A 17,628-nucleotide genomic window follows, 5' to 3' on the forward strand; every position below is an offset into this window, starting at 1 on the left:
AACTGAAGGAGAAATGACACAATTTCTCTGACTTTTCATTGGTACATGCCAAGGACCTCTTAGGCATGTTAGGTTGCATAGTTTAAAAATTTAAAAAAAACAAAAGTTACTGTGTCCAGGAAGATATCCTTTTCTAATAATCAGTACAGGCACTCTGTCTGTTTCTTCTTGATTTTATTAAAACGTTCCAAGTAAGCAAGAAAAAGCTTCCTAGAGGCAGTTAATTAAGACAGCACCCACGTTCACATAAAGATCTTCATCTCCGAAGTGTTAGACATAGTTCCCAAATTGGAATCAAATTTATTTATAAAATTTTAATGATCCAGGTCTAGATTTCCAAAAGTTGCTTAAAAATCTTCTCTCCTAAATTTGCTTTGACAACTTGGGGGTGCTGGATAACTATCTGTTTTGCACATGCTGAGTTTCATCTTATGCCTCTCAGACAGCATCAGTAAGATCTCATATTGATACTAACTAAAGGCTGTGAAAATGCCACTTTCTAAACAAAAAAAGAGAACCAGTCCCGTCTATTCATTTGAAAATATTTTTTTTCTTATATTGATACATAAGGTATTCATAACCTTTTGATGTGTAGCCACCAACCTCATGATCTCAGTGGCTTATAGCACGAACTTATATTTTCTTGTTCAAGAATCTGCATACCCCCTGATGCTCTGCTGGCTTTGGATCTAGGCTGTGGCTCGGTTCAGACCTGTTCCACCTATTTGTTCATTCACCTTGGATCTGCAGCCACCTGAGTTCTCCTCAGGACAGATGGCATAAGTGTGAGAGGCCAAGGCAAGCGCATAGCTCATTTAAAGCCTCTGCTCTTGTTATGTCTCCTAACAGTACTTTACCCAAAGCAGGTCGGGTGACCAAGACTAACATCAGTGAAAAATATCCTTTGCCTATTCTCTGGAGGGTATATCAGAGGCACGGCAAGTTTTAATTACTTGCCCAAGGTCACATAGAAGTAAATGCCAGACCCAGGATTCATACCTAGCACCACATTATGCTGTCTTGATTTAACTTAAAGTGGTTTCTATTTAAAAAAAACACAGAGATGTTCACGGGCCTGTTCTTGTGTCACTATTAAATAGTGAAATTCTTAAGGAAGAAACTTTATTTTATTCTTTGAGCCCACCTCAAGCATAGCATTTATAGTGGAAGTCTGTGAACCAGATGCTAATGAAATAATAGTTTAATAAATGTATTTAATAAGGGCTTCCCTGGTGGCGCAGTGGTTAAGAATCTGCCTGCCAATGCCGAGGACACGGGTTCGAGCCCTGGTCCGGGAAGATCCCACATGCTGCAGAGCAACTAAGCCCGTGTGCCGCAACTACTGAAGCCCACGTGCCTAGAGCCCGTGCTCTGCAACAAGAGAAGCCACTGCAATGAGAAGCCCGCGCACCGCAACAAAGAGTAGCTGCTGCTTACCGCAACTAGAGAAAGCCCGCGCACTGCAACAAAGACCCAATGCAACCAAAAAAAAAATGTACTTAATAAATTTGTTCTAGTAACACAGTGAAAACCCAGTCAAATGGGTGTGCAGAGACAGTTTTTAGATGTCTTACCCTAAAAATGTAATAGAAATGTTTTCTAAAATGAAGGATTTAAAATGGCTATGCTTACGATTCTATAGTTACAGTCATTTCAGTGAGTTCATTTTAATCTGTTGTCAGTATGTAATGAAAACACACAAAAGTGATTTTTATTACCACAGTTTCCTAAATTATTTTAATCTCTCTTATCCTGAGTCTCACCTCTGTGGTGTTTATATACAACCAGTTTATAAGAGAAACTGCTGCTAAAAAGAAGGGGGAGGCTATTGAGTAAAATGAATAGTTGACAACTCCAGGAACTCTCATTGTAGCCTTTCCTTGGGGACATGAGCTGCAGTCTCGTGGTTTTTAATTCCTCATGATTTTCAGGTTCTTGGTCACAAGAATGACTCATTTGTTACTAGGACCACCTGTCTAACATACAACTCCACATGCAAGAGGAAAATGGAAAATGGTTCTGCTTTTCTCTGTTTAAGGTTTCAAATAACAGTATTTGGAACGGAAAGACCTATATTGTATTATTACACCTTAAGACTTAAATATGCAATGAACACCAAACAAAAATATGGAAACATACACAACTACCTGTGCTTCTCTAATGTGATAACACGAATAGAAGTTTTCTGCAAAGAAATACAAAAAGGGGAAATGGATGATAAATCTTTCTCTGTCTCCCAAAATGTCCTCATGCATGTCAAAATTTGGGTAAAAGTCTCTGCTGTGTCAGACTTAAATCACCAAATACCAACAAAACCATTCAGCCTTGTGAATATCAGAGATAGGTGCAAGGATCCAAGACAGTCTATACTTATATATCATAAAAATTATGGCTTCTGGATGCAGACTTGGGCTTGAATCCTAGCTCCACCATACCCTGTACATTTACAAAGATCACAAAGTTAGACTCTCTGAGCCTTAGTTTTTTTCATCTTTAAAATGACCACAAAGGGCTATTGTAAGGATTTACAAAGATACCTAGTTTGATGTGACAGCAAGTCATGTGCTAGATAAACTGTGTTTCCCACAATGTCCCCATTTAAAATTGAAATTTAAATATCAAACAAATTGCATTTGTAGTTTTAGCATTAAAGCTAAGGTTGAAGTAGCACACAGAACCATCTAGGTCTGGGCATATTTACTGCTAATAAACAACCATCTTAGTGATCCAGGACTCATCATTTAGCATACCGTTGTAAAAAGATCATGAAAACCAGAATAAATATTCTTGTCCATGTTGTGTAGCACAAAATCCCAGGTTTTGAATCAGAAATTCATTATTTACTAGGTGTGTACCCAAGATAAATTACTTAACTTTTCCAAACATTGATTTCCTAACTGGTAATTATTGTACAATTAATGAAAAATACTATGTTCCAGGGACTATATTAAACCTGTCAACATATTAATTCATTGTTTCTTTTATTTATCAAGCATCTACAAAATGCTGGCCACTGTGGGAAATTCTGGGTATAGAGGAATAAATGAATAATATTGACACCATCCCTGCTTTCATCCAGGTAGAGAAGATGTAATTTTCCCCTTTGTGGTACTTTCTCACTTTAAAATTACACCTTGATTTAAGTAGGCAAAAAGGATGCTGGGAGAGAAAAAAAGTAAAGTGAGACAGATACTTATATAGGGTTAAAAGATTAATCCTTTCAGGGACTGTTTCCTTAAGTTGAGACTTGATGAATGAGATGCAACTAAGCAAAGAACATTCTGAACATAGACGACAGCATGTTTGAAGGCTATAAGAAAGCTCTAATATTCCTTAAAGTAAACTTCAAAATGTAGGTGATACTTAAACATGAAAAAAACATTTTAGTGCTTGTGATTCCATGTAAAGCTCTTGGATCCCTAGACTTTGGTGTATAGAATCCAAGTTCTATTTCTTAACAGCCTTGGATTGTTCATTACTTTCTAAGACTTTTTCCCCTCATTTTGATTCTCAGTAAACATTAGTTTTCTTTTAGCGTCTGGTTCTCACTGTCCAGTCTGTCCAAGTTGAAACAGAACATGATAATTTATAAGCAAGAGAGGTAATGAAAACTAAGTCACTGATAATTACTCATTCCGTTTAGTGCACATAATCACTCAGAAATGTTAGATACTTTGTATAGCTTTAAATTTTGCTCATGTTTACCATAATAGAATAAAAAAATATATAAACACCACAGAGGTGTAGTAGTCTACTTGTGGATAAGATTAACTAGATGGACGTCAATCTTATTTATTTTCCTTGGCATACAGGATGACTGCATTTCTAAGCCTCACTTGCAGTTAGATTGGGCTCATATGATTAGGTTCTGACCAATAAAATGGGGGCAGAAGTACTGCATTCCACTAAAAAACTTGGCCGTAAACTCATCCGTATGCTCCCCCATGCTTTTTCTTTCCATTCAGTGGCAACTGTGGAGGCCATGTGGAATGGATAGTGCACAGGAAGAGCCTGGGTCCCTGAGTCACCACTGGAGAAGAGCCATGAGGAGAGCTACTCCCTCTCATATGGGCAAGAAATAAATTTGAACCACTGAAATTTGGGGATTGTTTATTGTAAGAGCTAGCACCCCATATCCTGCCTAACACACTAATCCTATGCATGTCAGAGGCTATTATGGCCAAAAATACTTTGACTAAATATTTGATTTTTAAGGAAATCATCAACCCCCCTTTCAATCCTTTTTAACAAAGGTACATTACAATCTATCTTCTTTTCCTAATTAAAAATCCATTTTTGAGATTATATTAAAATGAATCAGATGGGATGGATTTGAGAGACAAAAGCACTCATAATCCATTAGGTTGGGATTTAACCACAAAATGATGATTAAAACCCAAAGATATTCCCTTCTTTATTCTTTACAAATAAAGGGAAATGGCTAATGCCCCCATAACTCTGAACAAAAGGAGTCCATATTGAAGGCAAAGCAAGCTCCAGTACATTAGATGTATTTTTTCAAAATAATTAAAACACACATACATACAGAGAGAAACACATATGCAAACCTTCTAAAGTGCATGACATTTCCATTATCCTTAGAGCCAGCCTTTTCTTGGGAACATATATTTATTAAAAGCCCGATTTCAAGGTAAATATTTATTTTTCATGCAAGCTGAACACTCTTATTGAAAACCATCGGTGTAGGTTCACATGGTGGGTCACCACCCACACAGGGAGTGTGGACACAGCAAAGGGTGTGAGATACGAAATTAACTTTGCCTATTGCCATCTGCATCACTTAGGTAAAGCATTTGTTTCTCCATGTGCAAAGAGGAAATAATAATGCTTTCCTTCAGGATAGTTTTGAGCACTAAGTAACCAGTCTGACATCTCTCTGCCTTTTCAATTCTTACACATTGACTGCTGTGCTTTGAGAAGGAATTACACACTTTTGCAGATTTACCTTCTTTCTCCTCAGATGCACCCTAAGGGCTATTCAGCAATTCTTCATATACCTCTGGTCAGCTACCTCTCGTATGTCCAAAGCATCCATTCCAAATTTTAATCATTCCCTTCCAACTTGCTAGTACTCTCAAATTCCTGGCTTCTTTCTTCTCAGAAAGGGAGGCTGTCCAGCGGGGACCCACCTGTTGCCACATCATGGACTCTTCTATTTCTGTAGTATCACTCTCCACCCTCTGAGAAAAAGCCGTGTGTCTCTGGACAGAGGCTAATCTGACTTCCTGTACTCTTGAACTCATCCCTTGTATCTCATATGTGAGCTTGTTTGGTTGATGATTCATCCTCTCCTGCCCTTTAAATTTTCTCTCTCATCTGCCTCTCCTCCGGTCTATCAATACACTGAAGTCCATTTCTCTTACTGTGAGGGGAAGAATAAGATCAGAGAGAGTATTCGCCATCTTTTTTTCTCCCCAACCTCTCTCCTTTCTGTCATTAGCAAGCTCCTCCTACAAAGAGTATTCTCAACGAAATTGCCTATTTTTCTTTTAAATCAGCTGCAGTATGCTTTCTCCCTCAGCCACTCCACTAGAACTGCTCTGGAAAATGATCTGTTTGCCAGTTTCAAATGACTCCATTCATTCTCTTTTCTTTGACTTCTCTGTAGCACTGGATGCTGTTGAAGTCCCTTCTTCAAAATATCACTTCCTTTGGCATCTCTGATATTGGTTCACTTGTTCATTCTCTTACGTCTCTGAATTTTTCCTACTTTAAGTAGTGTATGAGATACTCTTCTGTCAGCATTTTCAATGTCGGCACCTGCCAGTACTTTGTTGTTGGTCATCTTCTCATATCTCCTCATTCTCCTTTTTAGATTTCAACCATTTCCCTTCCATTACAACCTACGTGAAATATTCTAATTCCAGGCCCAATCATCTACTCAGCATCTGTAACTGGATGCCCAGTAGTCATCTCCAACCTCATGTGTTCAAACCTCTATCTCCACGTCTGTTCCTCTTAAAGCTACTTTTGTTTCAGTCTAGGCTCATATCATGACTTTGACTTTTCAGTTTTGTGCTTTATTTAAAGTTACCAAAGATTCCTAAATTTCAGTTTCTTCATTTATAAAATGAGAATAATGCTAAATAATCAATACAGTTTTTGTGAGAATGATCTAACAGTGACAAGAAAATCTACTATTTATTGCATATTAGCTATGTTCTATGTGTCAAACACAGTCCTGATGGTTTACATGAATTGTTATTTATGAAAGGAGTGTATGTAAGTGGTTATTGCTATTATAACCAGAAGCCTGGAATTTGAAGCTCACTTCCTTTTTAATTTTATTCTCACTGAAGCTTAGAGCAGTGAATATGCCAGTCACTGCTTTCCTGGGAGAGAGAAAAAACTATCCTTCCATGTCTATATTCTTGGAATACTAGGTAATTTCATATTTACTCTATCCCAAGCAAATCCTTAAGCCTATGGGAGAATATTGCATGCCAAATCTGCAGTTCATAGTTGAGACACTTGGATTGTTAATTTTCATAATTAACATTTAAATAATTATCCCAAATTCAAAAGTGTGTATAGTAATTGCTATTCAGTTCTCCAATCATAGCCAGTTACCTGATGGAATCAAAGAAGAAAAATATGTAATTTTGCTTTGGAATTATGACATTAAACACTTCCAGCTTACCATGTAGTTACAATAGGGAACTTTTATGAACATAGGAAAGACTTACTTGTTTATAGATAAAAATTAATACCATTGGTATTTGTCTTTCAGTATGAATTCTGCTAGAGATTTGCAAATCAATCTCATATGATTTATGAAATAATTGGATTACTTAATATTTTTCAGGACTTCATCACTAATACCTAGTGGGCTGAGTAGCAGTAGGCTCAGTGGGTTCATAATTTAGTGGTACTGAACCTCTTTATTTATTTTTACGTTCACTTGTCTTTTTAATTTTGTAATATGTGCCAAATTCCTGACAAAATATTCCCGGGAAAATTCATAAATGCAGCCACACAAACTCATGTAAATTATCAGATTTAATTGAAGGAATAATAGGCCATCAGAAGCCCATCTATCAACCCTCTATGGATCTACAGACCCCAGGTTAAAATTCCTCTGTATTAGAGGATCTTTGAGGGTCTTGGGATAGAAGCTTTTCAAAGTACAGGAAGCAACTAGAATCATTAACTACGTATCCATTTGTGTAATAAAGTCATCTATTCCAATTAATTTTCTCAGTATAACTTGCTTCCTCAAGCATTTTTAAAGTCTAACAGATATTTAAAAGGGTTTCTGCTTGGAATTAAAGTGCTCTTCCAGGAGGCAATGGATGAAGCACTTATCTTACATGTCTGTTGGAGGAGATTGTATCTTTATCCTTCCAAGAGAGAGTCTTTGGACCTGAAGAATTAAAACTAACCAGAAAGAAAGCAGCACAGTAATAGAAGAACAGACACATGCAATACTGTAATAATCTATATGTTGGAGAAAAGTAAAAAATGTTTTCTTTTATTTATTTCATAACCTGGTGGTTTCCAGAGCATGTTTTTGTCTTGTCTATATAGATAATAGCATGCATGGCACATTTCACATATTTAGTTTTCCAGTCGTAATTTAGCTTCAAAATCTATCAGGTACATTCAGTGAAGTATCTACATTTATGGAGAAACAGCTTAAGTTTTCACAAACTGCTACTGGTGGCATAAACCAAATCCAATGAAAAAAATAACCTGAAAATGATGCATGGAATAATATTCTTTAATGAAATTGTTCTCATTATTTTCTGCTTTGCATTTTCTTTAACAATTTCTAATAATATTGGACCAGGCTTCAGAGACTTGGTCTCATATAAAAGATAACAAAGTGAAAATAAGAGATTCCAGGCAGAAGTGGAGAGGGCAGGTGAAGTCATAGGGATGTGGAATACCACCAAATTTTATAACACATTCTCTTAATCCAAACATAATTACTTCATTACAAAAATTGGGATCGCAACATCATTTAAGAAAATTAGGATTGCAACATTGTGGTTATATTTCTTGGTATGTCTTATGTTTTGAGTTCACTATTGGTTTTGGTCATGGATTTATCATATCCCAATGATAAGAAAGCCCAAACGCTACACTGATCATCTTTTCATCTTCTCTTTCAGTACACAACCACTAACAAACCCATCCTACCTTACTCAACAATGCTGCTATCCAACATTTAATAAGTCCCTAGCATGTTCATGCATGATGTTTGATTGCATATATTTCAATAAACTTTCTCAATTACTCTACATAGTAATGAGAATAAAACATACATGTTTTATTCAAGAGAGGAAATTAAGCTCAGAAAGGTCATATGAAAAGCCCAAGACCAAGCTACTAGAGGCTGAGCCAGGATTCGAATCCGGCCATTATGTCTTCAGAGAAATCATTCTTACTAACTGTACCATTGTTTGGGATAAATCGACAACTTTGAACACAAAATATGGCAAATCTATAACCTTTTCTCCCCATTTGGACTTGAGTCATCTTCTTTTTCCTTTATCTTGTACCTTTATTTCCCTAGCCCCCTATTCACACCACCCCCATGCCATTAGGGACCCATTTTTTTTTGGTAGATTAGAGACAGATGTTCCAAAATACAGCAGGATAAATGTTTGTTTGGCTTTTTCTCATGGGATTACTGACCTATATTTTCCTTTTCCATAGGGCTCTTTCTGAAATTCTGATGTTCATAGAAAGGGGAAATTCTCCTGTTTTGTTTGTGAATAATTGTTCCTCTGATTTCTCTGTTCAGATTTTTTGAGTGGTCTAGTATATAGAAACTCTCTTTCCCATTGCAGTTTGGTACCAATTGAATTATAAGATGAAGGAATAACATAGATAGGGACAGAAATGTAGTCTTTACTATAAATACAAGCTGATATTAAATAATATAGCTCATATCTCTAGGAAGAATGTCTTTCAAATAGTGAAACTTAAAATTAAGCTGACATCACCCAATGCCACACAACCCTGGTCTGGGACAAACCCCAACCCCACAGGGGCAGAGTGCAAAATATGATTTCTGTGGGGAGCTTGAGTTCAGAAGGAAGAGAGGAAAGAGCAAGGGGATGACATACACACCCAGTTTATCTTTCCAAACTCCCAAATCAACTGTGTCCTCCTTTTCCACAAGAGAAGGACCCAGTCGGGGGTAGGAGGAGAGAAGCCAGAGGAACTCCCGACACATGGAACAAAACTTCTGAAATGGGAAAGAACCACCCCTCCACCCAATGCTCACATTATTTTTAAAATAAGCTAAATATTAAACCATGAGATGAGTCAAGTAAAAGATGTGGATATCATCAATAAAAGACAATGTAAAACTAGACTGAAGGCAAGTGCCATATATAAAACAGCCTTTTTAAAAAAACATCTTTATTGGAGTATAATTGCTTTACAATGGTGTGTTAGTTTCTGCTGTATAACAAAGTGAATCAGATATATGTATACATATATCCCTATATCCCCTCTTTCTTGCATCTCCCTCCCATCCTCCCTATCCCACCCCTCTAAGTGGTCACAAAGCACCGAGCTGATCTCCCTGTGCTACGTAGCTACTTCCCACTAGCTATCTGTTTTACATTTGGTAGTGTATATATGTCCATGCCACTCTCTCACTTCATCCCAGCTTACCCTTCCCCCTCCCCACGTCCTCAAGTCCATTCTCTACGTCTGCGTCTTTATTCCTGTTCTGCCCCTAGGTCCTTCAGAACCATTTTTATTTTTTAGATTCCATATATATGTGTTAGCATATAGTATTTGATTTTCTCTTTCTGACTTACTTCACTCTGTATGACAGACTCTAGGTCCATCCACCTGACTACAAATAACTCAATTTCGTTCCTTTTTATGGCTGAATAATATTCCATTGTATATATGTACCACATCTTCTTTATCCATTCATCTGTCAATGGACACTTAGGTTGCTTCCACATCCTGGCTATTGTAAATAGTGCTGCAAAGAACATTGTGGTACATGACTCTTTTTGAATTACGGTTTTCTCAGGGTATATGCCCAGTAGTGGGATGGCTGGGTCATATGGTAGTTCTATTTTTAGTTTTTTAAGGAACCTCCATACTGTTCTCCATAGTGGCTGTATCAATTTACATTCCCATCAACAGTGCCAGAGGGTTCCCTTTTCTCCACGCCCTCTCCAGCATTTATTGTTTGTAGATACTTTGATGATGGCCATTCTGACCAGTGTGAGGTGATACCTCATTGTAGTTTTGATTTGCATTTCACTAATGATTAATGATGTTGAGCATCCTTTCATGGGTCCATTGGCAATCTGGATATCTTCTTTGGAGAAATGTCTATTTAGGTCTTCTGCCCATTTTTGGATTGGGTTGTTTGGTTTTTTGATATTGAGCTGCATGAGCTGCTTATATATTTTGGAGATTAATCCTTTGTCAGTTGCTTCGTTTGCAAATATTTTCTCCCATTCTGAGGGTTGTCTTTTCATCTTGTTTATGGTTTCCTTTGCTGTGCAAAAGCTTTTAAGTTTCATTAGGTCCCATTTGTTTATTTTTATTTTTATTTCCATTTCTCTAGGAGGTGGGTCAAAAAGGATCTTGCAGTGATTTGTGTCATAGAGTGTTCTGCCTATGTTTTCCTTTAAGAGTTTTATAGTGTCTAAAACAGACATTTTTTAAAGTAGAAAATGAAGGACTTTTAAAAAATCTAGAGTCCTTTCCCTTGAGATAGGTATAAGTGGTCAGTAAATTTGCTCTTTTTTTACTCTCTGGTCATAGTTTTTGGAAGTGTTTTCTGAAATTGTATAATCTAGTCAAAACATCACAGGTCAGGAAAGCACTGAAAATAGTTCCTTGGATGCTTTGATTAAATATTTGAGAGATGATAGTATTACGATTTGTCCTAAACTGCTCAGCAGAGCACACATTTTTAAGAGGAAAGCACATTATAGAAAATATGTCTGTTTCTTTTTTCAGTTGCTTACGATCCCAAAAAAAGAGCTGTTGGAAATTGAAGAATAAGAGAACAGACCTCTCTTTTGTTGTAGGAGAAAGTTTAAAAAAAAAGTTAAGAGGAGAATAATAGCTGAAAGTTGAGATTTGGCAGACAGTATGATATGATCTGATTTTCAGTCAATCTTGAAACTGAGAATTTAAACACCTCCATCTGGCATCAAATAGAAATGACCTATCGGTCATGCGGTCAGTGTTTCTGAGCTCAGGATGCCTTGCAGTAAAAGATTTTCTGCTTTATTTTACTCTTTCTCCCCCCTCTACCAAATCCCCAAATTCTCTTCCTTGCTTTTAGTCCAAACCAATAGCTTGATGAGACAGAGTTGTGTATTGAAAAGAGTGTTATGATAGAATGTCTTTGAATATTAACCTCAACATTTTTTGTCTTATAATTATGAAAAAACTCCCTGAGGTTCAGATTTGTGTGTAAATTGATAATAATACTATCTTGCAGCTTTTGCTGTGAGGGTTTTTTAATCTATAATGTGTACATTCCATCAGGGCAGGCACATGCCTCTTGTCATTCAGTATTTTTTGAACAAATAGCACCATGCCTGGCACATAATAAAAGCTCAGTTAATTGAATTATATTGAACTATGAGGAGTAAATATGAAAAAACATATAGAACCTAGGTCATAGAATTGTTTCCCAAGTGTTACAAGGAAACGGCATGAGATGTTTAAATGAACAGAGATGAGTATAATACTTAATTTTTGCATTCATAAATCTTAGACCAGGGAATCAGCAGAAGTAATCATTTGCCTTTATTTAAGAAGATCCAACACTGCTTAGGGAATATAGGAATTTACATCATTCACCAAACACTTTCATTATTTTGTACCAATAGATATGTGATAACAATAACCCCTTCCATTTATGGAGTTCTTTTTAATAAAAGAAATACTTTTTTCTTCACACAAATCCTTGTTGCATAGAAAGTTCCGTTTTCTATTTTATTTGGTAAGCCACGGAAGCATATTATGGTAAATAAAAACTCAGATTTTGGAGTTCTTGGAGCTGAAGTTTAAATCTAAGTAGTCTAACCTCCTGTGTAACCTTGGGGAAATTATTTAACATCTCTGAGCCTCATTAGCCCCATTTTATAGATCAGGAAACAATCATGTTTACCCCATTTGGTTGTCGTGAAGATGAGATGGGACACGCATGTAAAGCGCTCCTGGCAGTGGTAAATAGAAAGAGTTAATCAATTTTGGCTTTTATTTTCATAAGTAACACATATTCTGTCCCAGGCATTATACTAGGCAGATATCACCTGTTACCATAATTAAAGATTGAAGGTAAGAAAACATGACTTGTTCTAGATCACAATACTGGTTGGTGTGCAACAAGGATCTATGTTCCAGATCTCTTGGTTTCAACTTCCACCTGCACAGTCTTCAAGATGGATACAATGCAATGTTTTGCCCGATAGTATAGTAGTTTGAGACTATAATTATGGATTATGCTAATAGTGATCAATGGGATATAGGACTCTATATCCTTACCTGCTCTCTTCCATGTTTAAACTTTGAAGAGTTTACAATTGTGTAACTTGTTGCAGGCCTAATAGTGACACTGGCCACGTGGAAGCAGGTCAGGTGGGAGAACTTCACAAGGCCTCCCTTCCTTATGGGGTCCATGTGAATGGAATGGAGCCAGAGAGTACCAGATAGGAAGTGTGATTGCCCAGAATTTAGTTTTATTCAGTGCATCAATTCTGCAAGGTAGAAATTAACACCCCCACTTTATAGATGAGTAAACTAAGCCACACTGTGTGTGACTAACTTGCTTAAGACCACAAGGCTAGTAAGCACTAGAGGTGGTATCAGTGCTGGACAGAGTCAATCAGTATAATTATTCTTTTATTTTTTTTACCATCTTTATTGGAGTATAATTGCTTTATAATGGTGTATTAGTTTCTGCTGTATAACAAAGTGTATCAGCTATACATGAACATATATCCCCATATCTCCTCCCTCTTGCATCTCCCTCCCTCCCACCCTCCCTATCCCACCCCTCTAGGTGGTCACAAAGCACCGAGCTGATCTCCCTGTGCTATGTGGCTGCTTCCCACTAGCTATCTATTTTACATTTGGTAGTGTATATATGTCAATGCCACTCTCTGACTTCGTCCCAGCTTACCCTTCCCCTTCCCCGTGTCCTCAAGTCCATTCTCTACATCTGCATCTTTATTCCTGTCCTGCCCCTAGGTTTTTCAGAACCATTTTTATTTTTATTTTTAGATTCCATATATATGTGTTAGCATATGGTATTTGTTTTTCTCTTTCTGACTTACTTCACTCTGTATGACAGACTCTAGGTCCATCCACCTCGCTACAAATAACTCAATTTCATTTCTTTTTATGGCCGAGTAATATTCCACTGTATATATGTGTCACATGTTCTTTATCCATTCATCTGTTGATGGACACTTAGGTTGCTTCCACGTCTTGGCTATTGTAAATAGTGCTGCAATGAACATTGTGGTACATGACTCTTTTTGAATTACGGTTTTCTCAGGGTATATGCCCAGTAGTGGGATGACTGGGTCATATGGTAGTTCTATTTTTAGTTTTTTAAGGAACCTCCATACTGTTCTCCATAGTGGCTGTATCAATTTACATTCCCACCAACAGTGCCAGAGGGTTCCCTTTTCTCCACGCCCTCTACAGCACTTATTTGTAGATTTTTTTTTCACATTTGAAAAACAATTGTATTCCAACTTTTATGTGGAATTTTTAAAGCAATTTTAAAAATTAAAAAAATCGTGACATTCATCTAGCAGTTTTACAGTGTAAGAACATAGTTTTCATACTTTTTTTTACATTCCCATGATGTATTTATTTATTTATTTTTGAATTTTTGAATTTTATTTTATTTTTTTATACAGCAGGTTCTAATTAGTTATCCATTTTATACATATTAGTGTATATATATGTCAATCCCAATCTCCCAATTCATCACACCACCACCTCCACCCCCTGCCCCTTTCCCCCTTGGTGTCCATACATATGTTCTCTACATCTGTGTCTCAATTTCTTCCCCGAAAACCAGTTCATCTGTACCACTTTTCTAGGTTCCACATATATGCGTTAATACACGATATTTGTTTTTCTCTTTCTGACTTACTTCACTTTGTATGACAGTCTCTAGATTCATCCATGTCTCTAAAAATGACCCAATTTCGTTCCTTTTTATGGCTGAGTAATATTCCATTGTATATGTGTACCACATATCCTTTATCCATTCATCTGTCGATGGGCACTTAGGTTGCTTCCATGACCTGGCTATTGTAAATAGTGCTGCAATGAACATTGGGGTGCATGTGTCTTTTTGAATTATGGTTTTCTCTGGGTATATGCCCAGTAGTGGGATTGCTGTGTCATGTGGTAATTCTACTTTTAGTTTTTTAAGGAACCTCCATACTGTTCTCTATAGTGGCTGTATCAATTGACATTCCCACCAACAGTGCAACAGGGTTCCTTTTTCTCCACACCCTCTCCAGCATTTATTGTTTGTAGATTTTTTGACGATGGCCATTCTGACTGGTGTGAGTTGATATCTCATTGTAGTTTTGATTTGCATTTCTCTAATAATTAGTGATGTTGAGCATCCTTTCATGTGCTTGTTGGCAATCTGTATATCTTCTTTGGAGAAATGTCTGTTTAGGTCTTCTGCCCAATTTTGGATTGGGTTGTTTGGTTTTTTGATATTGAGCTGCATGAGCTGCTTATATATTTTGGAGATTAATCCTTTGTCAGTTGATTCATTTGCAAATATTTTCTCCCATTCTGAGGGTTGTCTTTTCGTATTGTTTATGGTTTCCTTTGCTGCTCAAAAGCTTATAAGTTTCATTAGGTCCCATTTGTTTATTTTTTTTAAATTTCCATTACTCTAGGAGGTGGATCAAAAAGGATCTTGCTGTGATTTGTGTCTTAGAGTGTTCTGCCTATGTTTTCCTCTAAGAGTTTTATAGTGTCCAGTCTTACATTTAGGTCTTTAATCCATTTTGAGTTTATTTTTGTGTATAGTGTTAGGGAATGTTCTAATTTCATTCTTTTACATGTAGCTGTCCAGTTTTCCCAGCACCACTTATTGAAGAGGCTGTCTTTTCTCCATTTTATATTGTTGCCTCCTTTATCAAATATAAGGTGACCATATGCGTGTGGGTTTATCTCTGGGCTTTCTATCCTGTTCCATTGATCTATATTTCTGTTTTTGTACCAGTACCATACTGTCCTGATTACTGTAGCTTTGTAGTATAGTCTGAAGTCAGGGAGCCTGATTCCTCCAGCTCCGTTTTTCTTTCTCAAGATTGCTTTGGCTATTTGGGGTCTTTTGTGTTTCCGTACAAATTGTGAAATTTTTTGTTCTAGTTCTGTGAAAAATGCCATTGGTAGTTTGATAGGGATTGCACTGAATCTGTAGAATGCTTTGGGTAGTATAATCATTTTCACAATGTTGATTCTTCCAATCCAAGAACACGGTATATCTCTCCATTTGTTTGTATCATCTTTAATTTCTTTCATCAGTGTCTTATAGTTTTTTGCATACAGGTCTTTTTTCTCCTTAGGTAGGTTTATTCCTAGGTATTTTATTCTTTTTGTTGCAGTGGTAAATGGGAGTGTTTCCTTAATTTCTCTTTCAGATTTTTCATCATTAGTGTATAGGAATGCAAGAGATTTCTGTGCATTAATTTTGTATCCTGCTACTTTACCAAATTCATTGATTAGCTCTAGTAGTTTTCTGGTAGCATCTTTTGGATTCTCTATGTATAGCATCATGTCATCTGCAAACAGTGACAATTTTATATTTTCTTTTCTGATTTCAATTCCTTTTATTTCTTTTTCTCCTCTCATTCATTGCTGTGGCTAACACTTCCAAAACTATGTGGAATAATAGTGGTGAGAGTGGGCAACCTTGTCTTTTTCCTGATTTTATTGGAAATGGTTTCAGTTTTTCACGATTGAGAACTATGTTGGCTGTGGGTTTGTCATATATGGCCTTTATTATGTTGAGGTAAGTTCCCTCTATACCTACTTTCTGGAGAGTTTTTATCCTACATGGCTGTTGAATTTTGTCAAAAGCTTTTTCTGTGTCTATTGAAATGATCATATGGTTTTTCTCCTTTAATTTATTAATATGGTTTATCACATTGATTGATTTGCGTATATCAAAGAATCTTTGGATTACTGGGATAAACCCCACTTCATCACGGTGTATGATCCTTTTAATGTGTTGTTGGATTCTGTTTGCTAGTATTTTGCTGAGGATTTTTGCATCTATATTCATCAGTGATATTGGCCAGTAGTTTTCTTTTTTTGTGACATCTTTGTCTGGTTTTGGTATCAGGATGATGGTGGCCTCGTAGAATGAGTTTGGGAGTGTTCCTCCCTCTGCTATATTTTGGAAGAGTTTGAGAAAGGTAAATGTTAGCTCTTCTCTAAATGTTTCATAGAATTCGCCTGTGAAGCCATCTGGTCCCGGGCTTTTGTATGTTGGAAGATTTTTAATCCCAATTTCAATTTCAGTGTTTGTGGTTGGTCTGTTTATGTTTTTTATTTCTTCCTGGTTCAGTCTCAGGAGGTTGTGCTTTTCTAAGAATTTGTCCATTTCTTCCAGGTTGTCCATTTTATTGGTATATAGTTGCTTGTAGTACTGTTTCATGATCCTTTGGATTTCTGCAGTGTCAGTTTTTACTTCTCCTTTTTCATTTCTAATTCTGTTGATTTGAGTCTTCTCCCTTTTTATCTTGATGAGTCTGGCTAGTGGTTTATCAATTTTGTTTATCTTCTCAAAGAACCAGGTTTTAGTTTTATTGATCTTTGCTATCATTTCCTTCATTTCTTTTTCATTTATTTCTGATCTGATCTTTATGATTTCTTTCCTTCTGCTATCTTTGGGTATTTCTTTTTCTTCTTTCCCTAATTGCTTTAGGTGTAAGGTTAGGTTGTTTATTTGAGATGTTTCTTGTTTCTTGAGGTAGGATTGTATTGCTATAAACTTCCCTCTTAGAACTGCTTTTGCTGCATCCCATAGGTTTTGGGTCATCTTGTTTTCATTGTCTTTTGTTTCTAAGTGTTTTTTGGTTTCCTCTTTGATTTCTTCGGTGATCTCTTGATTATTTAGTAGTGTATTGTTTAACCTCCATGTGTTTGTATTTTTTACAGATTTTTTCCTGTAATTGATATCTAGTCTCCTAGCATTGTGGTCAGAAAAGATGCTTGATACGATTTCAATTTTCTTAAATTTACCAAGGCTTGATTTGTGACCCAAGATATGATCTATCCGGGAGAATGTTCCATGAGCACTTGAGAAGAAAGTGTATTCTGTTGTTTTTGGATGGAATATCCTATAAATATCAATTAAGTCCATCTTGTTTAATGTATCAGTTAAAGCTTGTGTTTCCTTATTTATTTTCTTTTTGGATGATCTGTCCATTGGTGTAAGTGGGGTGTTAGAGTCCCCTACTATGATTGTGTTCCTGTCGATTTCCCCTTTTATGGCTGTTAACATTTGCCTTATGTATTGAGGTGCTCCTATGTTGGGTGTGTAAATATTAACAATTGTTATATCTTCTTCTTGGATTGATCCCTTGATCATTATGTAGTGTCCTTCTTTGT

At 36.5% G+C, this 17,628-nt stretch overlaps 1 long non-coding RNA gene across 1 annotated transcript in view; it reads left to right on the plus strand.

Moving 5' to 3' along the window:
• Positions 1-17,628, plus strand: part of LOC309649494 — a 913,024-nt gene that overhangs the window by 439,246 nt on the left and 456,150 nt on the right. The gene's annotated exons all lie outside the window — the stretch shown is intronic.

The sequence above is a fragment of the Balaenoptera physalus genome, assembly GCF_965194825.1.
Source record: "Balaenoptera physalus genome assembly, chromosome: 19".
NCBI lineage: Eukaryota > Metazoa > Chordata > Mammalia > Artiodactyla > Balaenopteridae > Balaenoptera > Balaenoptera physalus.